This window comes from Columba livia, chromosome 1 (genome assembly GCF_036013475.1).
Source record: "Columba livia isolate bColLiv1 breed racing homer chromosome 1, bColLiv1.pat.W.v2, whole genome shotgun sequence".
NCBI lineage: Eukaryota > Metazoa > Chordata > Aves > Columbiformes > Columbidae > Columba > Columba livia.
In genome coordinates this window covers 73617848-73643454 of record NC_088602.1, presented here as the reverse complement: position 1 = coordinate 73643454, position 25607 = coordinate 73617848, and the positions used below count along the sequence as shown (strand labels likewise).

Genomic DNA, 25607 nt, shown 5'->3' with positions numbered 1-25607 from the left:
CGTGAAACACTATGAAATCAGAGTGACAGGACCTTGTACTCCCTATGTCCTCATGCTGCAGCACAAGGATTACACACAGGGAAATGAGACATAAATCTCCTTTAGCCTCAACACAGGAGATTCCTGCTGGGGGATCTGATGGTGCTGTTGGCACAAAAGTCTCATTACCCAGTGAAACTGCTGGGAGTTTAGAGCACACAAAATAAAAGAAAGGCAGGACTGTCCATGGACATATTCAAGTACAGCCACAACAGTGGGAATCCCTTCCTGGTTCAGCTGTTCCGGACCAGACTGGAAATGCCAGCCAGAAAACAAAGCGATGCTACTATTACCCTTCATTTATTTAGCCTTATTGTAGTATAAACAGACTTGAAACCTGAGAAAGCAAAAGCTCAGAGCACACCTTATGCTTTGGGGATATTTACAAATTGCCAGCCCTTTATGAAACAGGTAAATGGGAATTAGGAAAAAAAAAAATCCCTTGAAGATATTTCCTGGTTCCTGCTTAAGCATGTGAAGGAAGAAAGAAGACTTACTCAATTTGGACCAGTTCCAGATGCACATTGTCACCTCCACATGGGGCTTTGCTTTTGGTAATGCTTGTATCTATGTTTGCTGTTCAAACTGACAGAGCCATGAAAAACAGCAGCAAGCCAAAAGGCTAGTTTGTTTCATGCAGAAGGTGGAAAACCAGGCTTGGCAGCCAGTGGGCTATGGGCAGCCCTGAGCACTGTTTGTGGGGTGCAAAGGGCGGAGAAGGATTCACCAAGACGGCTTAGTGGCATGGGACCTCAACTAGAGCTGACAACAGAGCTGTCTGTTTCGCTGCCTTTCACCTGCTTTTTGATGGAAAAAAAAACTCTTACCAAAAATCTATTTGGGGCTGGTCTGCAAAGCCAACTGCTCTTTAAGAAAAGCTGCAATTCACTCAGCAGCATGGTATTTATATGAAGATCACGTTTTGATATACTTTCCTGATGCCTGCGGTGCTGTAAAACTGGCTGCACCCAAGGGCAGGAATTTCCAAGCAGACAGTCGTCAGGGTTCTCTCTTCAACACACCACAGGGACTGCTGGGCCAGGTCGCATTAGCAAACACCAAGTCTAGTATCTTGTCTGAGGCATTAGACAAGACCTGCTTCTCAAGGGATGAATTCAGAATGCCACGCATGGCACAGTGCTGGCTATAAGGACGGAAAATTTCTTTCTCCTAAATAAATCAATGATCCAGTGTCCCAGACCTACTGCCACCAAACTCTATTTTCTCTTCTGCTTTGTGCTTCACATACACTTCCTCAATCATATGATGGCTTTCCTTTCCAAATCTTGGGTGAACTCTGTCTCATGGGATCCCACACTCTTTCTAAAAGGATCTACCCAATCTCTTGCCCTTGGCACAGCCCAGTGGGCCCTACCAAACTGCAGCCAGAGGCCAGGCATGTTCAGCCACCCTGGGGACAAAGCAGGCAAGGGAATGGATGCTACCAGTTCCTGTCTTACAATTCAAACAGGATTTGAAATGTTGCAGGACCTTTCCAATAACTTAATGTAGCCCTTCATGAAGGTGACATGGAGCAAGTTCATTGGATTTGTAAAGAGCACAAAGCTTTGCAGGAGAGAGAAATGCTTTGAGTGGTAAAAGCGAATATGTAAACATATCACACATATTCGCTTTACAGTGGTAAAAGCGAATATGTAAACATATCACACTTGATTTTCCAGGCAAACCCAAGCACTTAAATGTCTATAGAAATCAATGACAACTGTCCAAGTCCTTTCTCACTGGAATCGTGTAATTCAGCAATTTTTTTCATCATTTCATTCCTATCCAGTTATTTTCCTTTTGATTTATCTGCATTAAAAATGTATGAGGTGAGCCCAGAAAATGCCAAATACATGCAAAGCTGGGGCTGAGAACAGCCAAGGAAGAGGGATCAACTTGCATAAACACTGTCTGGAGAGGGATCCAGCAGCCATCGCATTTCAGTTCTCATTCATTATGAGAAATGGCAGTGCCCATGCTGCTCATCCCTGGCCCTGGCAAAGGGCTAATATTAAAAGGCAAGTCCTGAGACTTGGCAGCCCCTTCTGCTGACAGATTTTCCCACTTTTCCTGGGGCTGGTGTGACATCCCTACCAACTGGTGCAGCTGACTCTGACTGCCCTCTAGTGCAGGGACCAAACTTGCTAAATAATTTAGAAGATGGGGATAGCTTCAAGTGGAACACACCTACAGCTGAGTGGTGAGCTCTTGCTCACAAGCATCAGAGGTCTATGGCTGTCAAGGAGACTCCCAAGTTGTATTCCAGGTGGGACAGTGGCCATGAATATGAGTCCACAGATTTATTTTAACAGTGCAGAGCAACCAGTTCTTCCTTCTGCTGCTGCAGACAGAAATTTCCATGTAAACCATAAATAAATCAGTAAAGTATCACCAAAACAGAAGCATCACATCATATTTCTACATTTTAGAAGTGTCAGAAATGGCTGCTGGGTGAGATGTGTTTAAGAGAACAGTTGGCTTGTTCAGTCTCTGTTTCACGTGTCGGCACTTGACTACTGAACCAAATCATGAACCTTCTCATCTTACAGGGGAACTTCTTTTAGAACTTATTTTTCATAAAAAGAGACAATAAAATTTTGAATTACTGAAATCCATGAAAGCCCAAGAAATATACTCCTCTGTGCAACAGTGGAATCATTCAGGACAGTTTTAAATAATCTTGCTTTTTCTTATTGCTTCGGGCTTTAGAGACATTGTTAAGACAGAAAACAGAGCAACCTCATCTTTAGATTCAGCAACTACCCGCAATTAGATACAGCAAGATAAAATTACATTACTGGAGAGAAAAGATCTACTTACAGTGCTTCCAAATAGACATCTGAACTATTTATCTTCTTCTGTACAGCTGGTGTATTCCGGCTATGCTTTTTATCATGAGATAAGTGAATGTGAATGAGCTGGGTCAGAATAACCACATTCTTGGGATCCATTTGATAGCTTCCTGTTGAAAAGACGCATTATAATGAGATGAATTTAATAATGTGAAAGATTCAGAAGAATAGCAATGGACTACAGAGCCCTTTATCTTTTAAAGTATTTTGCAGCTGATCAGTTCATGCAAGATCATCCAGAGCATGGTCCTTTCTCTACAAGAGGCCACGCTCTGGGCAAAATACAAGAAATGGTATAAATTTGTCCTATAATCCATAATGGATAGCACCTTGGCTCTGTGGCTGCGTTTAGCTCACATGATATATATCAATAGTCCCTACCTGCCTTTAGTTCCCCAGTAGTTACTAATACACATACATATTTGCACAGATCAGCCAGACTCCTGCCCATCCACATACCTTTGGCTATATCCTTGTGAAGCTTCTCATTCTTTGAAGATTTATCTAGCCTAAACAAACTAATTATCTGCAAACATTACTGTCTCATACCCATCCCTCTTCCCAGCTCCTCTAATATATACAAATGGGACCCAACAAGCTTTTGCTTAACTAAAGATCAGCCTAAGCTACCGTGGCCAAAACTTATTTTAATTTCAAAAGGCAATTAGAAGTCTGTGCAGAGCAAATTAACATCCTCATCTTGTTCCTGGTGGAGAGTTATCTATATAAAGCCACACTGCTACAACCTGTAGGTGTGAATTCAAGGACAGATATCATGACACACAGTCTAATTATGCTTAGAACTTGAATACATTGGTAGAAATTGTTATCACTGCTGCACCTATTCTGTGACTATTTAGATTTCACCTCTGAGGTCACTTTCTAACCTGTAATAAATGCACCTGAGCAGCTCCTTCTGGTCACCTGAGTAACTGCTTTTGAGAGTACTATTTGTACCAGTCTTGCTGGTGTATCTTTTGTGATGCCTCCACCAACTACAGTGAAATGCTCAGGCTTCAGCAGCAGACCTGGGCAAAGAATCCCAGTTTTATAAATGTTTCTTGATCTTGGCACTACATAGCCAGATTTTCAAGTTAACAGGAGCAACATCTGCACACAGACAGTGTAACTTCCCAGGAATAAAGACGTGCTGACTCCTCGATGTTAGTTCCCACTGGCTGAAATGAGCTGGGGACACAGAGACAGATACTCACAGCATGGAGGTGAATGTTTACCACTGGGGCAGCAAACTGAGACTCTGATTGACAGCAGACAAATAAGGCGAATTCTTTAAGCAGTTGTTTCTTAAAAGGAATCTCTTGGCAAACTCAAAGGTCTGGTTAAACCTTTGAGAAACGGACAGAAGGATCTTCAACTAACACTGCCTTTTCCAAGCTTAATTGGCTTATTTCCTCATTTCTCCTGGGAGGAATGTCAGTGTGCAAAGTGATATGTACAGGCATACTCGCTCTTCCTCTCTTTTCCAGAGTTATTCTTAGTAAGGGGTGTTTCAAAAAGATGGACCAAATTTCAAAGGCATAGTGGTTTCAAATTGGGTCCATCTTTTTGAAGCACCGTTTACCAAGAATAACTCTGGAAGAGAGAGGAAGATGGAGTATGCCTGTACGTATACCCTGTATATACCTGCTGCTGCTGTTGCCACTGCTCCTGCCATTGAGAAAGAGGGATCATTTCAGACCTATTGGGCTTTTCCTCCCTATAAATGCAGTCATACAATAGCACAACAAATGCAACAGTTGTGTAACAATTCACTATATTTGACAACAGCTGGAGGAGGAAGAGCATCTGCAAAGACATACCACCAAAATGCCATCTCCTTTAGAAAAAAAGAGAGGTCTTGCTGTAAATGGAGTTTGAACAGGCCAGCTTGTACATCTGAGAGAACAGTCTTAGGTGAGACACTGACCACAGCTGTACAAGTTTCTCTTAAGCCCTCCTCCAACGTTGCATTTCAACTCTATCCTGCAGGGACACTTTCTAAGAGGTATGCATAAATTTCATGCCAAAATATGTCTCTATCTAGCTTCGAATCAGAGTCATGGGAAAGACTCACATTGGCTTCAGCAGAGTTAGTTCAAGCTCTCCATCTAACCTAACATACTGCTGATAGCCATGTGTGTCCCTAAATGGCCCAGATGTCCCACACTGATTGCACGTGAAGAGTTTATCAAACTGATCAGAGTATGGAGCAATAACAACCATTATTAAATGACCCAGAACTAATCACTAGGAATGCAGAGATAAGCGCAGCATACGGTACTTTCGCAAGGGTTTTAGAAAGCTAACTGAGCTTATGGGCACCGTCCCCGCTCCTGCGTTGAAAATTCCAGTCTGTGGATCCCAGTCTGATCTCCTTTAATCTCGGGACCAAGCGCTGCTCTTACTGCACAAGCATGGGAATAAGCTAATATTATCTATTTTGTCACTTACATGCTCTTACGCAGCAGTAAATAAAAGCTTGAAGTATCTTACACTTAGTGAAAAGGGAGTAAGCCAGCTGAAATTTACTGTAGGATCAGAGAGTGCACACAGGCTAGTACCCCTGGTAGCAAATGAGCTCCTTCCCCAGCTACCCTGCAATAACAACTCCTATGTGTCTAGAGACAAGCAAGGAAACAGTCTACTGTTTCAGAACAACAAAAGGAAACGTAACAAGTCACAACTGCTTTTCAATTACAATTACAGTTTTGTTGCATTGTGCAAGATAAATGCTCCCCCTCATTCCTCCCACTTACCTCATATAATATTTGTTAAGATTAAGATTGAGATTTAGTAAGTCAGACAATCTTAAATTTAGTTTTCCACAGCAATACTAACCCTGCCCAATAGGGCTAGTCAGACAGCAGGATGTGACAGACTATAAATCTGGCAAATAATTTAACACAGTACTGTTATTTTGCCTTTTGCTTTAGGAGTACACATTTATGCCAATGGGAACACAAAAGCAGAACTCAAAGGAGAATTCTCTAATGTAACTGTTTAAAAAAAAATTGACTGATACCACTGACTAACTTCTTATTCTTTACAAGCCCCATTCCATGTAGGTAGTAAACCATCAACCAGTACTTTCCATCAAATGTATCTGAATTTAGGTATTTAGTTCACAAATGCTTTCCTATAGCAGTAGGCTCTAGCAATTGTTACTCCCCCGTGTTTTAATCACTTAGCCATCACTGGGATTTTTAATACAGAACATTGTGACTTTAAAGATGTCTCAGACTTATTGCAGGTAGAGTGCAAGACTGCTGTGATGTCGAACAGAACAGTCACAAACTTTCCCCACTCCTCTGCTGGGCTAGGAACTATTAATATATTACCGAAATCCGTGTTACATTATTGCCCTGAAACTGTTCTGGAGTTCTACCTCCTCCAATATCTGGTACCTAAAAATAGAGCTCTCAGCTCACTCCCAAGAGGTCACTAATTAAAATAGGTACTTTTAGACTCTAGGTATACTCTGATACACTGCAAGCAATACTATGAATAATTTGAGGTGTTATTTTCTTATACACTTAGTGTCTAGAAAAAGGACAGACATTTTACCTTCACTGTAACAACAACTCAACTTATGAAAATATATACTGGCTATACAATAGAGGAAATAATAAATCAGAAGGCTTTCAATGACTTTAATTAGCCTTTCCACTACATTTGTGGGTGATGGTAGAAACAAACAACTGCAAAGCAGCAACTGAGTAGCTGGATTTACCACATCCCCAGCTTCAAATACATTTTAAAGATAAGTTTATTTTCCCACTTTTTGCCATCACTTTTTCTCTTCCCTCACAATGAAGAAAGCGTTCTTTGTCATCTCAAGTAAGAGGTTTCAGGGAAGAGGAGATGAGGGTATCTGCAATTCCATCAAGTTCCTAAAAGCTCAAAATAAGAAACACATCCATAAGCCCAACGCTTTGGGTTTCCCACCGCAGACCAAGTGGGTAGAGACATTGGGGGAACTTCCTGTCCCCTTGGGGGTCTACACAACACTTTCTCACCAGCTCTTCACCCTGTCCTGATGCTGAGTATCCCACGTGCAAGTCAAAGAAGGCACACCTGAGTCACCTTCTGGCTTGGGAAGGAACCTGGAAGGACTACAGAAGGCTGCAGAAATTGCCATCAAGCTGGGAATCAATGGAAGGGGAAAATCACACTACTTCATCACTACTAGTTTTTAATACAACATATGGAAAAAATGGCATGTTCAATACACTGTTCAATACATTGCTTACATTACTGGCTTACACAGCTGTATCGTACCTAGATGTTTTCTTGATGCTGATGCATCCACTTTCATAAGGCTTCCCAAAGAGAAAGGCTACAGCTTTCAAAAGTTTTTTACAGATGGGCAATGGAGAGAATGCAATCACATGACAGCTAAGAACTGAATGCAGGTCTTTGAATCTAGACTAACACTTAAATTATCCTCTCTTCCCACCCTTTTCATCCATAATTCCAGTTAACCACCCACCGTGACACAGAGTAACCCAAGAAATGTATTAAGATTTAGATCTGTGTACTTCTGCTGTTCTACTTTACTAAATTCCTCAAACATCAGAACAAGCTTGGTAAGAAAGGGCCACTGGATAGGCAATTTAATACAGGATTTTTGGCACTGGCACTCATTTTCTGCAATGGACCATGGTTTTATGTATTGCAAACAGTGAGGTTTTGTATTTAATGGTTCAGGAGGGCTGACCAGCTCTCTAAAGAAGGAAGATGCAGTAAAGAGAACTAAAGAAGAAAAGAAGTTTAAATTCACATCAATCAATTAGGAAGCCCTTGATCACCATTCTAAGCTGTAGTAGTGTATTTTGCTTCGATGTAGTTTTGCAGAGAAGATAGGTGCTTTTATAGGGATGAATATGTAAATATATCAGATGATGAGCTGCTTATTTTGTGGACTTCAGTTTTTGCAGTGTAAGCAAGACAGCTGCTTTTAACATGAACAGTTATAGCAGCTGTCTGTCAGTCAGAAAGCTGTAAGCCCTTGACAGGAGGAAGTCTGGTCTCATTACAGGGAAGAAACTGAGGCATAGATGCCACAGTTAAACACAGCAATTCTCTGTGGGAGAGTTAAGCTATATTCCTTTTCCTCTGTGTAGGTTACTGAGCTACACAGATCTTTGTTATTCAATATAAAGCTAGAATAATGTACAGTTATTGGCTTCTGCACTCAAGACTAATGCACAAAATCCTTTTAAGTTACACAGGCTAGATTTGGATAAATGTCGTAGCATTACTGTAAACTGGTTGCAACTTCCCTAAAGTAATTTAGGTTTAAGGGAGATAAAATTTAGTGACAATTTAGTGAATCCATGTAATTATGGGTTTTATGAAAGGTGAAGAAACATAATGAAGAAGCAACACTGAAATCCTTTGTTTATCTGTTAAGCACAAAAGGAAACTGGCAGTCAGGCAGTCAGACCTTCCCTTTCAGAATACCAGTAACTGTAACAGCCAAATTATTTATTTGGAGACCTCTACCCCATCTACTCATAAAGCAGGATTCATCACTCATCTGATTTCTTTCCTCTCATCTGCTAGGTCCTTATTTTCCAGGGCAGCTAATTCTGTGACATCTATTTGTAGGAGATATCCTCCCTCTATCCCTAGATGATAGCATGAGGAAGTCCCTTGCTGTCACTAGAATAATGTTTTCCGAATTACATTTTGAATAAGGCAAATGAAGTCAATTCAGGCTAAACTAGGAATCTGTTGACACTCTGCTCTCAGCTGATACTCCGGTGAAGTGGAGCCCAAGTCCAAGTCTGCAAATAAGTGCCTAACAGATATGTATCTACAGAAAGGTATATACCTCTAGAAAGGCACTCCCTCTGTTTCCATAAATATTGTTTCAGTTGAGAAGATCTGAGAAAATCTGAAATCAGCTCATGATTGCATGACAAGCCAGGGAGCTTGAGCAAAAATGCCAGGTTTATCTGGGTAACTTTCAATCTGGAATCCACTTGCTTGTGCATTATCAAAGCTATCATATATTTAGTTGTCAGTAACAAATCACACAGCCATGGCTACTGAAGGACTGGAAAAATTAGGAAATTATCCCACTTTTGGGCCAGTTTCCTCCAGCCCCTTAGAGACAGGAGCCATATCAAAAGCCAGGAGAAGAGAAAGAATCAGTTTACTCAAGTCTCCAATCTAATCTTAGTCAAGAATGTAAACTTCATCTCCTAATGGAGCTTTCTGGTATGATCCACATATTATGCTCAAGTAGTTCCAAGCTATTTTTTTCCTACAGGCATAAATATTTCAGTTGGATGGGGGAGGGGAAGGGTTTTGTTTTGGTTTTGGTTTTTGATGCCCCCACCCCCCTTTTTTTTTTGTTTGCTTTGCTTGGTGGGTTGTTTTTTTTTTGTCTTGGTTCGGGTTTTGGTTTCATTTGGATTTTGGTTTTGTTTGTTTTGTTCTGGTTTGTTTTCACATGCAGAAATGGTTGTATCGACATCATAGACCTTTATAATGTTCATTCACAGTAGAGATCACAGTGCTTTAACTCCATCAGGATATTTAAAGCCACTGCAATTTTGCTGTGTAGACAAACCTCATAATTTCCAACACTTGGAGATTCATCTATCACAGTTCTCGGGATCTGGCTTGTCACAGCATTGGAGAGCTTCCCAAAAACCACTGTTCTAAAATATTGTCACAATATGCAGGATTCTTCCCTGCAGTCCCACTTCATAAAAGCAGACAGAAGTTATGCTAGGAGCCACCAGCTTTCAAAGTCTACAGCCTTTTGTCTCCCTTCCACAAAGCTGACCTTGAATTGTACTTGCTGCAGCTATTTTCTCTCCCTCTCTCTTGCACTGAAGAGCTTGCTCTGCTCTGCCTGCTTGATGTTCCTGAGTCATTATTTGTGTCCTAATATCCATCTTTGAGTGTCTCATGTGTAAGTTAAATGACAGAAATGAAAAAAAAAAAAAAATACCTCCACTCTTAATAATATTTCTTAGCAAAAATGATCCAAAATTGTGCCCTGCCATGACCCTCTTGCAGACTTGTGTTTTCTCTGCCATGAGAAACTGCAATGCATTGCATCAGGTTTCAAAGACCTGACTGCCTGTGGACGATGCTAATCTCTTCTCAGCAGAGAGAGAATTACAGTAACTTGCAATGCTATCAACTATTTTGGAAGAGACAGTCAGTGAATCCAGTCGCAACGGCTGAAAACTGCTCCCATGTGCCCTGATCATTTAACCCTGGCCCTGGCAATGGGACTTCTGCTGCCTCCATCTGCTGTTGAGTCCTTTCCACAGCCTTGAGGAGGAGGTCAGCTGGGACAAATGCTGCAAGCAGGTAGGCAGTAAGTAGGCTGGGATGAACTCAGAAGCATCTGCTCTGGCAGCTCTTTGTTATCCATGGGGGAGACGCGTGAGCCACAGCCACCTCTCTCCACAGCAGCCAGAGCAACAGTTACTGTCACATTCCTTCACTTTTCTGCTGGGACTCACCTTATCAGTCTTCCCTGCTTATTGCTACAAGCTGCCAGTGAGGACCACAAGGATAACTTGAAGCCAAGCAATTCCAAAGACAGGAAAACACTTCTGTACATCTCCCCAGAAGGTTACAGAAAAGATTTAGGAATTAAAAAAAAACCCACAACTTCTCCTCTTGACTACTGATATAAATCTAACAATGTTTCTGCTTTCTTTCTTTTTTTTTTTTTTAAAAAAACTAGTCTCTTCTGCCAGTGCGTCCTTGAAATGCTCAATGTACCCACCTGGTTCTGCCAGACCTGAAAAATCCCAATGTGATGTAGACTGTGTCTCAGACTTCATCCTATTCAAAAGTTTCTGGCTGAGGAAAGAAGAATCCCATAAGGGCAGAAGGTAAAAGGATGATGTGCCCTAGAAGAAATGTGAGCAGAGAGATGCAGTGGGACTTCAAGACCCTCAGAAGAAGGAAAAGCAGAGACGCTGCTCGCTGTAATGAAGCAATCCCTCAAAGACCTTCTCCTTATCCTCCTTTTCTTGAGAGGCAACCACTGGGCAGCAGCATTTTCCTGACATTCATGTCTGGTCTCTTCAAGCTGCAAGACTCATTTGTACACCAGAACCAAGAATGTTATCAACCTAAGGAGGGACACAAGAAACAGCAGAGATTTATAAAGAGGTTAAAATATTAGAAGATGTGGAAAACATAAAGTTAGAGCCATGGGACTTCGATACAACAGTCCCACAGTTCATTGAGCATCGCAACAGCCTCCAGAAATGCCCTGCAATGATGTCATGCAGGGCACTGTATCAGGCTGACCCCCCACTGGGCACCTTGACTTCAGCCAACAAGCCACATTTGGGGAGACAAGTACCATCTCTAGTGATGATAAAGGCACTGATAACAAACCAAGAAATCTAGCAGCTGCAGAGCTCCTGACTGCAGGCATGGCACAAATTGCTTAATTTTGCATGTAAATGGCAATTAGGCTCTTAGATCACTTGGGCTGGAAAATTTCACAGTGAACCATCTGTAACACGCAGGAGCAGTAATTCTAAACCACAGATTTGTTTTGCTCACCTGTAGAAACTCAGCTGCCTGGGAGCAGGGTGTCCCTTGCTACTCCATAGGGAGAAGCTGCTTGTGACCTCACATTCCAGTGATGACCTCATGCTGGCTCTACACCAGTGATTTCTATGGAATTCCTCTCGGTTTACTACATTATAGAGAGGTGAATCTGTCTCACTGAGATGAGTGTGTGAAACCTGTCAGCCCTGAGAAGATGTCACCGTGTCCTGCCACCTGCATCTCCTATGCCTGAGAGACAAGCCCTGAAGGGGAATACCTGCCAAAGAGCCTCCACCCCACATTACAAAAACTCTGGTGTTTTATTTATGCTGCCAGATTAACAGAAAAGCTCATAGAAAACCTATCTTGGCAGTGTCTAATAACAAGGTTTTTAGAGGCCTATATTTTTCCATAGCTGCAACTCTGAAAAAATTTAATGCTTTGTTTTGACTTGACTAAGGGCTGGGGTGGGTAGGTGGGTGGTCTGAAATCCATATGGGCCGCTTTAATTACCTTAGTCACACCAGCAGCTTCAAGTTACCACAGCATCCTGTTTTTTCCTGTTAGAATGAGAGAACCTTAAATTGAAAAAAAAAAAAAAAAAATCCAGTTTAATTAGCTACATACCATGTTTCCCTTTCTAGAGATCCTCAGATGATGAGGTGTTTACTGCCTGGTGACTGGTTTCTCTGACTAAGTTTTTGGAAATAGAGAGCTCAGCATGTTTTGTTTATTCTCTCACTGACTTGAAATAATATTTATTCCACTTGCCTGTGGTCTTGTTTGTTTATTGTTATTGAGTTACACCTGTCAGTACTTGAGTGGAAGACCTTAAAGAAAACACTGCTCAATGGTTGATCCAATACCTTACATGGTATAATGCAGTCTTAATCTACTGAAGATACTCTCTGATGCACTGTAAAAGCAATAACAGACTGACTTTTTAAAGATGCCTTTTCTAGAGGGTCACTATTTGTAATAGCATAAGTCAAACAAAATTCCTAGTGCTTTGCCTACTCTAAATGCCCTAGCAGCACCTGCTTGACTGTTTTGCATCTCCTGAATGGATTTGGTATGTCATGGTGTCACACAGTACCCAACAGCTGTTCTTAACCCAGAAGCAGCTACAGCTCTGCAATGGTTGAAGTTTGTTTTGTCCAGCCCTGGAATCGCCACATCCTTGCAGTCCTGAAAGAGGGTTTCCTGTCCTGTAGGATGAATCACTTGCTTTTCATTAACAAAGTCAAACTTCTGCTGGATAGGTAGCATTTTAAGAATACTCCAGGACTGCACAAACAACACTTGGGAATGCTTTAGAACAAAACATGATTTAGCTGGGTACAGTACAACCACATTATTCATGCAAATCCACTGCCAAGAGAGCCTTGTCATAATATACAGTCTATGTAGGAATAATGAAATAAGGGAAAGAAGCCACCCCTGCACTCTTTGTGGTGGCAGCCCTCAAGTGCACCAAGAGGAGCCAGAAAAACACCAGAATGGTCCCAGATAAGCACCAGCAGGGAAGTAGTGTGAATGGCTGTGGGGTTTGAGCCAAGCAGATACCAAGACAACCATTTAGGTATGTTCTTATATCCCCTTTAGGCCGTAAATCAGCTTTCTCACTGGTAGAACCTTTTTTTTACCATTTTGTTCTCTGCTGGTGGTCATTTTACTAAGGCTGGAGACAATGTGAAATGTAGAAGATACTGTTATTACCGCACTGCAGCCTGCAAGGTGTGGAAAGAAGCCACTGGTATGACCACTTGGTCCTGATTTCAGCTTGTGTGGATGCTAGTGTGATGGAGACTGCACATGGTGCCAGCTAGCCTGGGGAATATAGTCCAACAGGTGAGCCCCTCAAACTTCAGGCTGGCAAAGTAGAGTTTCCATGTGGTTGGACACAAGGGATTACTCTGTCAAAGGGCTCACTAGTCAGCCAGGTCCTTCATACACCTCCTTCAGCCAGCTCCAAGGCATACATTAATACACTGAATTTTGAAGACAGCTCATGGGGGAATAGGAAGCTGGGGGAATTAAGTTTATTTGGATTGGCTATGGGTTTTTGGTAGATGTGGAGTATTTGATATTGTGCCTGACCATCTACAGTGACTTTTCCACAAGCAGTGAAACAAGACAGACCACTGTCTTGACTATACTGTGGAACAGGAGAGGGTCACAAGGAAAAGAGACACACAAGACAGTTTATTTTCACACCCCTGCTGTTTTGGGCAGTCTCTTCTACTGCTTATATTGCCATACACTTCATGTTACAGGGAAGGAGAAAACACCAGGTTTCATCAGCCTTGAGTACAGAGACTGGTATGTTTTTATCATGAACCATATGAAGTGGAAGAGGAGCCTTAGAGAAGGAGTAACACAGTGATCAGCTTGCTCTTGTGTCAAGGACAGCCAGCCTCTCCTGGTTGTGTCAGCAAGAAAGACTGTGCTGGCCCAAGTGCACCAGCACCAGTACACCCCAGCTCCATGCCTCCTCTGCCCAGCAACCCCCCAGCCGACAAGCTTTCACTCCTGTCCCTGGGCTCCTGGCTGAGCACTGTAGCATCAACAGAAGAACTGTCCCTGGGGCTGCTGGTGGGGTACAGGCAGGTGTGGAGCCACCAGCTGGCTACTCTTGGGGGCTGGGTGGGACTGCTGGGTTGCCTGTGGGGTCAGACCGTGAGTTTTCCTGGGTGCTGTGTCTAGATTTGCAGCTTGGATGTAACAGACACGGCGGATGGAGCCAGGGCATGAGTTATGTGCAAGATTGTTCATTGTTCTGCAATTGTATTTCTGCAATCTGCCTGTGGTGTAGCCTGTACCAGCCAGTGGGGTGCTTTGATAGAGAAGGCTCCTAAGGATTATTAACGAATTATGTTGTGGCAAAAACAACAGTAAACAGAAGATGCTAATTTAGTCAATGAAGTAATTTTAGAGTCTGATTGGTTTTGCTACCACATTGAAAGATCAAATTAAGGAACTGGGGCTGGGTATTGTTGCTTGTCTGGAAGAGAAATGGCTGGATGTGTCGAGCAACATTGTGTGTTACCAGGGGACTCTGTGGGAATCAGAAGCAAAGGTGACGCTCAGGGCTGGGCAGCACAATTTCTGACAAACTGTCACAGCATGCCACAATGTTTTAAGGCTTGTTTAATTGCAGGAGGTGCACCAATGGAAATGCCAGAACGCATGTGCAATCCTGATGTGATCCACTCTGACAACTTTATAATGTGGTTTTTATCTACGGAGATTCCCTAATGCTAAGAAACTCTCGGCTTCACTTCCATTAGTGAGTTACTTCTGTGAAGTTTCATGCTTGTTTTGGCCACTCTATTTCAAATGCAACAACTTTTGGGAAGTAAATACACTGAAAGAAATTAGCCTGACAGTTTGCATTGCACATTTCTTGCCTGAGCTATCTTAAAATCCTGCAGAAAAATTATTACACAAATACACTGGCTACCATCTCATTTTTCTATTTCAGAACTCTGAAAAAAAATCTGTTAAAAAAATCACAAATGAGGCAACTAGTAATGATGACATTCATACAAAAACTATTTTTTCAAAATCAGAAATTATTTTAATTTTTTTTCCTAGTTTTTAAACCTCTAACTTTCATATTTTAAAGTTTTTCTCAGCAACCATCAGGGAAACATACTCTAACTAAATAAAAAGAAAGCTAACCCTTGGATAGGCCCATAACTCTGACACAAAGCCTCTGACTGCTGAGAAACTCCTAATAAAATACAGAAAGTTGGTAGCAGCTGATATAGCGAGCTCTTCAGGAATCAGTGACTGGCTGGTCTGGGAGAAGGACTGAAGCAAAGATAGCTTCATACTAGATGTAAGCCAGCACTGAGTCTCAAACTAGCCTATAAAAATAACAGGAAGAGCCTGTAAAGGTATTTCCTGATGAAAGAAGACCTTGTCCTTCAGGGACTAGGGTAACCCTGTATCTGCCTGTGCTGTCAGCAAGGTATATCTGAAATCACATAGCTTTGTAGGGATTATTCAAATCAGAGACAGGAGTTTGAGGAATTCCAGGCATTGTAAAAATGCCACTCTTTATAAGCGTGTTTGGAAAATGGTTTGGTTTTAGCTTGGTCTGATACTCAAGGTTCCTAAAGAAGAGGTCTGAGTCTTAGTAATATCCTTCTGCCAATCCAGATCAAAAAGTAAAAGGGAAGTACAAGACATTCCCCTCCAAGGCCTATCAGGAGGGACACAGATATATCATTCAAGGTGTGCTTCAAGGTACACCCAGCTGGATAACTGCATCACCACACAGAAAATCTTCTGTCCTTTCACCTCCTCTCAGTTTTCTTCCATCTTTTCTTTTTCTTTCCCAACCACACACCGACTCCCCCATTTCATTCCTTCATCCCGTTCTCTCAAACCTCCTTGTCCCTATTACTTTTTTTTTTTTTCCATCCATTTTCTTCACAACATTGTTCTCTGTTGCCCTCCCTTCAATTTTTCCTTCACAATTCACCTTGTCCCACCCCACAGCTCTTGTTCTGCTCAGGGTGTAGAAGAGTTGACACAGGTTTGGGTTCTGAAGCAGGATCTTACAAGATCAGATCACACCCTTAGACTATTTTTTTTTCTGGTGCCCATTTATACACGGATCTACTCTCCTGTTGATTTCTGGTGACATAAAGTCATTCTCAATAGCTGATTTAAATTGGGATCCTCTGGCCTGAGAAAAGAGTCTAACAACAGGTGTGTTCTACTGAGGAAATGTCTCTTCTGCATAGGTGTTTATTCTCCCTTTGTCTCCCACCTGATTTCTGTGTGCTCTCTCTCTAGCAGAAGTGGCTTCCATTTTTCAGACATCCCCCTATACAATTATAGGCATTTTACATATAGTTTCCAAAACAGCCATTGCCTTGCTGCAGTCATCTACTTTCCAAATACTGTCAGACATTTGGCACTTCCATGGCCTTCCTAAGGATGGCACATAAAAGCTCCCTGTCATGAGGCTTATGTAGCTTGATTTAGCTTATCTCCTCAAGTCTGTGTCAGCAGAACTGAGAGCACATCTTGACATCCTGGATGAGGTACCCAAAGTAGGTTAACTATCTGCCTTCACTTACAATGCAGCATCTGACAGTGAATGTTTAGCATCTGGTGTTTATCCATTTGAGGCTGTGGTAGTTATTTGGAGCTCAGACCAAGGGGTTCATGCTCAAGAGACTGTGACAGCCTTTGCAGAGTCAACATGCGCCGAGAGGATGGGACCAGGAAGGAGCTGTCAGGATCAGTGCATTGCCCACGCATGCCCAAGGCTCCGCCCCTGTTCCTACTTAGGGACATCATAATAGCACCTCAAGACTCACCCAGAGTGAAGGGCTAACTGTGCTAGATGACACAGAAACATACTGTTGAGGATAATCTGTGGCGCAAAAAGTTTAGGACTGACACAGGTTAGAAAAAGAATAAAGCAAGCTGTATCTTCCCCAGATCAAAGATGGGAACTGAAACAGTAGTTGTGACTTGTCAAGGTCACTCAAGAATTGAGCAACAGAGATGAGAACAGAAATTTTTATTCTTCTGAGTCACGGCTCAGTGCCTCAGTCACAAGACCATCCTTCATCTCTTACCCCAAGGGAAGAACATGTCATTCCTGTTTGCTTACCTAGCAGCAGGCCTATCTACAGGCCATAGGGTCTTTCTGAGCAAGCAGCGTACCAGCAAGAACAGAGTCTGAAGTAACAGAGACACATGAGAGCTTGCCTTCCTGCTGGAGCCACATGACACAGCTGGTGTGCATTAGAAAGGCTGCCTGGTTCCTACAGCACCCTCAGATTTCGTGCCTCATGAAGTCAACGGATACAAGGAGAATTCGCATCCCGATCCCCCTCAGATTAGGTTTCTGAACATTTCCCTTATGCCATATGGAGAGAATCTGAAGGAGAACTCAACAGCATAGATAATTTCCTGGCAAGGGGATGGGCCTTTGAAGCTCTCAAGTGGTCCCAGAATAAACTTCATGACTTGGGAATGAACACTATGTGCTGACAACGTCATCAGTTCACAGCTTTAAAGGCAACCTTCAGGGCAGCTTTTCTTGTGTCCACTGCAGTGCTGCGACCCAGCCAGATATTCTGGAAAGAATGCAAAGGGTTGGCTGGGACACGTCTGTGGAATGCCTCCGTGGGCATGCACGGTGGTGGAGACATCAGCTGGAGCATCAGCAGATGGGGCACTCACCCTTGAGAAGCAGACCCAAGTCAGAGCTTTCTGCTAGGCAGAATCCTGCTGTTCCTAGCACCTGCAGATGGGTTCCCCTCAGGAACTTGGAATCTCACTGAAGGGGGAATGGAGGGGTGAGGAGGTCACTGAGACACAATATGGGTGAGGAATTGTAACAAACACAGTGATACAGTTTAGTCTGGTACAACATAGCCACACAGATTATGGAAGGCCTTACAGATTTCTAAAATAACCACATAATGGAAAAGCAGTAACTCCTGTCAAGTGATTCTTTGCAGAAGATGGCCACGGATTTAAATGGGAAGAAGACACTAGTCAGACAGATGGTTTGGGATGCATGCTGGTTAAGGAAAAGTGTGGAGGATTAAAAAAAGTTATTCTGATGAAGGTGGATGTGGGGGCAAAATCCTGGCTCTACTGAACTACAAACAGAGAAAGATTTAACTGGAGTCTGGGTTTGGCTGTGGAAATCTGCTGTGCTTGTAAGCCTGCAGGAACTTTTTTAGTTTTGCTCATAGTCTCAGCATGGTTGATGTCCTGTACTGCTATATACTTCAGTGCCATCTAAACCTGTTTATGAGGAAAACCTCTGCTAGGTAGAAAATACAAACTTCTAGTTACATCATACACCGCATCTCCAAAATCTTTGAAACTTTGGGGAAGTTCTTGGCTTCAAACAGAAAAGCTGAACAACCGCAGTTTCCCCTGTTCCTTCATGCAGTGCTGTGAGCCGTTTCTTAAATATCTTAAACCAAAGCTTTTGTCTGCATGGGGACACGCACCAGCCCATTCAAGACCAAGTTTCATGATCTACACTTCTACTGTAATGGAAGTTTTGCTTCACACTCTTACCATGTCCCAGGCAGAGGCTGTGCAGCAGAAGCAGTAGCAGAAACTAGCATCTGTCTGCAGGGATGTTCCTGGGCTCAGGACATTTTCTGACAGAGGGAGAGCAAACGCAGCCATGGAGCAAGACAGTCTTTCTACAACAAGGAGCCCCGCTCAGCTCCTAGCCTTGCCTGGTTGAGTCTCCAAGTTTGTGACCATTTTTCCTTCCTGCGGGGGGAAGAGGAGTAAAGGCATTATTACTGTCTTACTCATATCTGCCCCCAGTTTTAGGAACAGATCAGTAACTGAGATCAAAGCTACAAGCAAAAAGCTGGTGACAGATGAGATGGGTAGGATTTGTCATTGACATAGAGAAATCCTGGGGTCTCCCCATTGAGATCAGCTTTTATCCTTGAGGATTCTCCCACCTGGTGGAAAGCAGCGTAGGAGAGCATGGCAGAAGAGCTGTACATAACCACAGACAAACACACACAGATGCTGCAGCTGCCTACCATCACACCTTCGAGAAGACACAGCCTCTGCTGGAGCTTGGTTCACTGTTTGTTCCCTTCCTCTTTCTCGCACTGTGTCCCCATACCGTGAGGTGATGCATTGCCACATCACCACGTACTCATTAAAGCCTGTGATGACAGTCTCCAGAGCCATTGAACTCCCACAGCTACTTGAATCACAGGTCAGAGAAGGGGTAGCAGGAAACCATCAGCTGGAAATCACCGACAGAGAAGGGGATGTGAAAGCTAGGCAGGAACACACATGTAAGTATGAGAAGATCACGTCATGGGATCATCACTTTCAACCACTGGACCACAGGGTCAGAATCTCTTGCTGTTATCACGATGTGATGCCTCAGATAAAAGGGGATGAGCCCACATCAGTCATTTGGCTAATGGGGAAGAATCCTCCTGAACAAAGCAGAAAGCTTGCATGAAGCTTTGCAAAGAAGCAGCTGATGTACAAAGTGGGCTTCCCTTTTATTATCTTGCCAATAAACAAAGTGATAACTCTCCTGAGGGTAAGACTAGGGTGCAGTAGTGGAGACAGTGAGATCCGAGCCCTCAAGTCTTCACCATAGTGTGTGAGCTTCCTAGCTAGAAGAGAAAAGGGAGAGAATGGGACAGATCTATGGCCCCAGCTTAGTCAGAGAGTCTGTGATACAAAGCAGGCAGAGAGCTGATCAAAAGGATTGTGCTGAGGCAGAATGTAACAGTGTTTCTTAGCAATCCAGTTTTTAAGAAAAAAAAAAAAAAGGACAAAAAAGACACAGCTCACTGCTTTTCCTTTATAATCAACTAAAAATTAGGCTAAAATTTTGTATATGCCTCTATATTTTCCTCCTCTGTTTATATAATAAAATAGCACTTCCCTCCTCTCCTTTTCGTTGTTGCTTGCAAGTAGGAATGTAGGTGTGTGGGTTTTTTTCAGTGTGTATTTTTATACTATTTTGTAGAAAACCTTCAATGCCATACTGTGGTACCTGTGGTCTTTGAACAACAAATTCACAAGCACTGACATGAAATATCCAGCTTTATGTCTTTTTCTTCTCTTGCTTTTTAGGAACAGACAGGGGAGAGCACATCTAAATCTCTGGCCTCTATAGCAGGGACATATACTGGTGGTATAGATAGCACAAACCCTAACCTCCTTTTAATAACATTCTCTTTGGATCCATTTTAATATTTCTGCAGGGTGAGGGCCAGCTGGGTAAAATGTCAGTTTATGTTACCTTGCCCTGCACACTTTTCTCCGTGACAAATATTAACTTGATTCATCTGAAGATCTGGTACATTATGATTAATAATTTCTCAGACTCTTATGGCACTGCTCACATTTATACACAACTAAGTCATTTTCCTTTTAAGCAATTGCACCAAATCTTACATCCATATAAATGGGACAGTGACAGGAAGGTTGTGAAAGGTAAGAACTACTGTAACTGGCTGTACAGCCAGATAACATGTTCGCCATATCACAGTTGCTTTTGAGACTGGAAAGACACACATATGATGAGAAAGGTCTCCATTCTGATCACAGTTTAGACACATAAAAGTTCTGATACTTCAGGGAAAACCTCCCTGCTCAAACCACCAGGCTTCCACAATCTTACTCACTGATTGCTACAGTGGCATTGACAGACCCTTTCCACACTGCACATGAATTTTGTTTCTGGGGAGTAATTACAGTAGAGTGTGAATGATACATATTTAGCTGTTTTTCCAAATCAAAGCACATGTAGAAACAAGCTGCAGCTCACTCTGCCTGTAGAAGGATACACACATGTGAGTTTCCTTGCATTATAGATCCCTCCAGAATAGTAATTGAAGATCATTTTAAGAGTCTTGCATAGCAACTGCAGTATGCACTACTTTTGCTTTCTTCCCTGTCAACTCTTCTTCTCTTCGTGCATTATACTGACAAGAGTTGCAGGTGGCCCACTGGCTCACATGTCAGCACGAGAGGTTTGTGACCTGCTCTGTGGCACCCTTGTCCCCCCAGATGGTCTTCAGTGGATCATAGAGTATATTCATGTCATGGTTTTACCTCAGCTGGCAACTAAGCACCACACAGTTGCTCCCTCATTTCCCTCAGCGGGGTGGGAGCGAATCGGAAGAGTAAACGTGAAAAAACTCATGGATGGAGATAAAGACAGTTTAACAGGTAAAGCAAAAGCTGCACACACCAGCAAAGCAAAACAGGATTCATTCACCATTTCCCATGGCAGGCAGGTGTTCAGCCATGCTCAGGAAAGCCAGGCTCCATCACGCCTGGCAGTGACTTGGGAAGACAAATGCCATAACTCCAAACATTCCTCCCTTCCTTCTTCCCCCAAAATATTTACTGAGTATTTGAATGAAATCTTGTTAAAGCGTGCTGGCCTCCTTTCCTCACCAGTCCCATTAGATGGCTAGAAGCTTTCTTTTAATTCCCAGGCTAAGTTCCTTTATGCTCAGTTTATACCCACTTGTTTTGGGGATACAATTGTCCTTCAGCTTTAATAACTTCATCTTCTTCTGACTTCTATACCCTGATACATTTTTGGAAGGAAAATGCAGCCTCTCTCATCCTTCCCTTTGCTGGCTGTAAAAGCCAGTCTCTCTGTCTCTTCACATAGGCCAGGAGTCTCCCTCTTCTTGGTATCATCTCTCACTCTTCACCTGTTTCAATTGGAATACACATTTCTAGTAAGCAGGCAACAAGACTTGAACTCTGTTTTTCAGATGAGATCTCTTCTGAGTCTTGCATACCACTATTCATGCTTTCCTCTCTCTCTGGATACTTTGTAGGGTATTATTTGCCTTTTCACAATTGCAATATGTTGGAGCTCACAATTACCATGTAATGACAGTCTAATATATTACTAAGTGCAAGTTCCAGTAGCTGAGCCACCATAGTGTAGCTGTTATGGGTGCTGATACATTTCTGCATATTAAACCTAATGAACCAGCAAAGCCAGTTACTGAATTCCGTCCTTCTAACCTGATACCTTCCCTTTCCGTACAACCTACCTTTGTCTCCCCACCAGCCAGCTCTTTATCCGCCTTTTAACTTTTTCATAACTTCTACTTTAGCTATTAATTTTGCATATGTCATTGTGCAAAGTACTTTATTGTGGTCTGGACAGATAAGATCTCTATCATTTCCCCTATCAAAAACAGTTGTCTTATCAAAGAGAAATATCGAATTATTCTGGCATGCTCTGCCTTTGACAAACTAACATTGCATTGTACTTCATTATTAATTTGCCTCTGTGTTCTTTATTATTCCCCACACAGGCTGATTCTAAAGCCGCATGCACTGTGGCAGTCAGAAGAATGGGTCTGCATTTCCCTAGATTACACCCTTTTCCTTTTCTTAGAGATAACAGAACTACTGCAACTGTTATTCTGCAGTCAGACAGTGCCACCACAAACTTGATAAATTAATTAAAAATCCGCCCCATAAGACTTGCCATTTTATATACCATCTATCTCAATATTCTGTGATATTCTGTTCCCTGTGACTGGAGCTGATCAAGATGCTTACGTTCTTATTTCATCTTGGGTGCTGTCATTTCCTTTTCTATATACACAGCGCTTGCCCTGTGTTCTCCACTCTCAGAATTACTCAAAAACGAAGTGTTACTTGTTTAATTCATGCTGTCCTTGGGTCACACCTATGGTCACCTCATTACTCTCCCCAAGCATATACAGGTCCTTTCCATGCCATGTCACGAAGGAATTGTTTGTTGTTTCTGTTACTCGCCTTCACAAGGTCTGTCTCAGGTTGGCCTTTGATCATTTTTAATTAATCCTTTACAGTTTTAGCCTGCTTGCCCTCTAACACACAGAAACCATTGCCGTGACCTGTTGCTTACTTATGGTGCAGTCTGGGCTTTCTGTGCTCCCATCACTCTAGAAATACCGTCGACAGAATCAGTTTGGAGCCAATATAAAAGGGATGCCACAGGGGCTTGCATGGGTTTAACATTAGTCACATTCTAAACTATTAAAAATTAAACTTGCACAGCAAACGTGTGAAGATGCACCCTAAATCCTTCACTGAGGTTTAAACGAAAGCATTTTATGCCCATGACACAGTTAGTCTGGGTCAGGGAGAAAGAAACATTTTCTCTCCTTGCCTGTTCTACACGTTCACTTATTTTGTAGATTGTCTCTTTCGTATTTTTAGAAGTGGATGTTGCTAAGGCAACCAAACTAGCTGAACATTTTGTTTCCCAAAGAACAATACATGTTTAAATATTCAGGCAATTTTCCATTGTTCAGCAGGAATGGTGAGATCAGTCAGATTATCCAGACCAGATGAGGGAAGTTTAGGTTGGCTTTCTGTTATGTTTAAAATCCTTCAGTGTGCTGACAGCCATTCGACAGTTCTGTCCAAGGAGGATCAATATAAAGCAGATACATAGACTACCCTCCATAAGTGGGAGAAATGTTTTATTGCCTTCTGTCACACTCCACACAATAAAGCAAAGCACATATGTATTTAGAGCTAGCCAAGCTACGCTCACCCCGATGTTGAAGCTGACACAAGACCTGCTTGTGCTCTGAACCCAGAACATCACATAATGATAATATCACATAGATCAGAAGGGGCAAATAAAAGATCTATCTGATTTATCATAACCTTCCCTCTTGCCCAGTCTGTGGCTTTCACACATGTGTGTCAAACATCTGGAAAAGATTTAGAATAGTCCTGCAGAGCCAGCTGTTTGCTGGTAGCCCCAAAACTGGGCTGGTGATGGGATCCTGTGAATGATGCTCAGCTACACGTACCAAGCCCACTAGCTTGACTTTCCAGTCAACTTTGCACTGGAGCAGATTGTGGGGGGCTGGCACAGCGTGTCCCACTGGCTGGTCTGTGATGGCAGGAACTGCCACCTCCTGAGTGGCTTGGAGCAGCTTGTGGTGTCCAGGCCCTGGAAGAGAGCCAGAACCATGCACTGAGATACCTAGAAGTCTTCTGATTTTTACTTGAACATTTCCTGGGATGATCAATAAGTGTGCCTAGCTTCACTTTCCCAACTGGCATTATGAGATGGCTAAACCTGTAAAAACTTGAAGAAACGATGATTATGGCTTAAAAACATTTTTTGAAGAAGTGCCAGATACTATTACAGAGCTGAGAAGAGCATTTGGGAAGAGGGGAGAGAAGAACAAAAAGGAGATTAGAAGTGTGAAAATGGTCAGCATGTGAGGCTGCAAAAGGCATAGAGGCACAAAAAGCATGGCACAGTCAAGACAGGGGATGTGCTCCCAGACCTGATCTGTAACCCAGAAGCAGGGAACAGCCTGATACTAAAGGACGGAAGGTGCAGAGGAGGGTAATGGAAATTTAAGTGAGGAATACAGGACTGACACTACTGTCAGTGACAGCAGAGATGCTACACAGTGGAGTGGGCACTTCTCCAATGAGTGACACACAGCACATGCCTGACTGACTAGTGTTACTATGGGAAGGAGCATTTATCCTTTCCAATACATCCAACACTAGAAATGTGCACCTCCCTCTTCTTTCTAAATACCTTTTCTGGAGATGTGAGCAGCAGACCATTAACACTGGATGGCAAGTTATCAATCTGAAAAGAGGACTTCAGAAACCTCTTTGATTTTCATCATTTGGTAGTTTCTGTGTGCATATTTGTGCTCTTCTCTGTCTTTCTCTTTTCAAGTTCTTACATTAACTACTCCTACACTTATACAGTCCTAAAATTACATTTGGGGCTAAAATTACATACAAGGCTGATGTGGTTCCCAAGGAAAATGAGTTTGACACTCCTGACCTGGATCATTCAAATACTTCAGCCTAACAGCTAATCAGAGCAAAGAGGGCTGTGCTGTTCAAAGAACATTAGCAAGCTTTCCTACTTTATCAAGGCCGGATTCAAGCATCACAAAGAGCAAGAGAAGTGTCCTAGGATTGCCAAAGGTACAGAGTTGAAATGGCAGGGAGAATTAGTTTTCAGGAAACTAGATGGTTCCTAGGATGATGGACAGCTAGGTAAAGTCTGAATAACTAGAAAAGTCAATGAATCATGGGTTAGCCTGACATAGCCATATAAGCCACAAAAGAGCAAGATGAGCCACAGAAGTCCTAGCCCCAACACAGGCTAAACTGTTTGGCTCTTTTCCATCCCATCATTTTTCCTGAAAGATAGGAAGAACTGGCAGATTAGATGTGGCCATGGATGGGTATATATCACATAATGGGTAATTAAACTGCTGCCCAAAATGGCAAATATAATTTGGGATCAGTTCTATTGCATCTCTTCTTTACAGCCCTCACTCTTCCTGCACACTGTCCTACCAATCTGACCAGTCTCCTCAAGCCCAGGACCTGGCCAAGCTGCAGGACTAAAAGGAAGGTAAAAGTCCAAAACAGGTCTCATGGGTAAGAATGCTCTTTGCTCTTCAGTCAGAGACAAGGGTCTAGCAGATGCTTAGACCTAGGCAAATGAAAAGAAGAAATTGGTCAGAAAAGGGTAACTCGGAGGTCTAGGAATAAGACAGATTGGTCCGCCCCAGGCTGCCAGTTAGTAGAAGTTGGGGACAGTCCCAGTTCATAACACTGCAATACATCTTACTGTACAAAAGGTGACAGTCTCAACTTTTG

At 42.6% G+C, this 25607-nt stretch overlaps 1 long non-coding RNA gene across 1 annotated transcript in view; it reads right to left on the bottom strand.

Annotated features, from left to right (window-relative positions):
• Window positions 1-11005, bottom strand: part of LOC110365387 (uncharacterized) — an 82300-nt gene extending 71295 nt beyond the window's left edge. The window contains exons 1-2 of the long non-coding RNA XR_002424846.2: window positions 10654-11005; window positions 2863-3004 (exon numbers count right to left, since the gene is read on the bottom strand). This is a non-coding gene — a long non-coding RNA (uncharacterized LOC110365387). The remainder of the gene's footprint in view (window positions 1-2862; window positions 3005-10653) is intronic.
• Between the last annotated feature and the right edge of the window lie 14602 nt (window positions 11006-25607).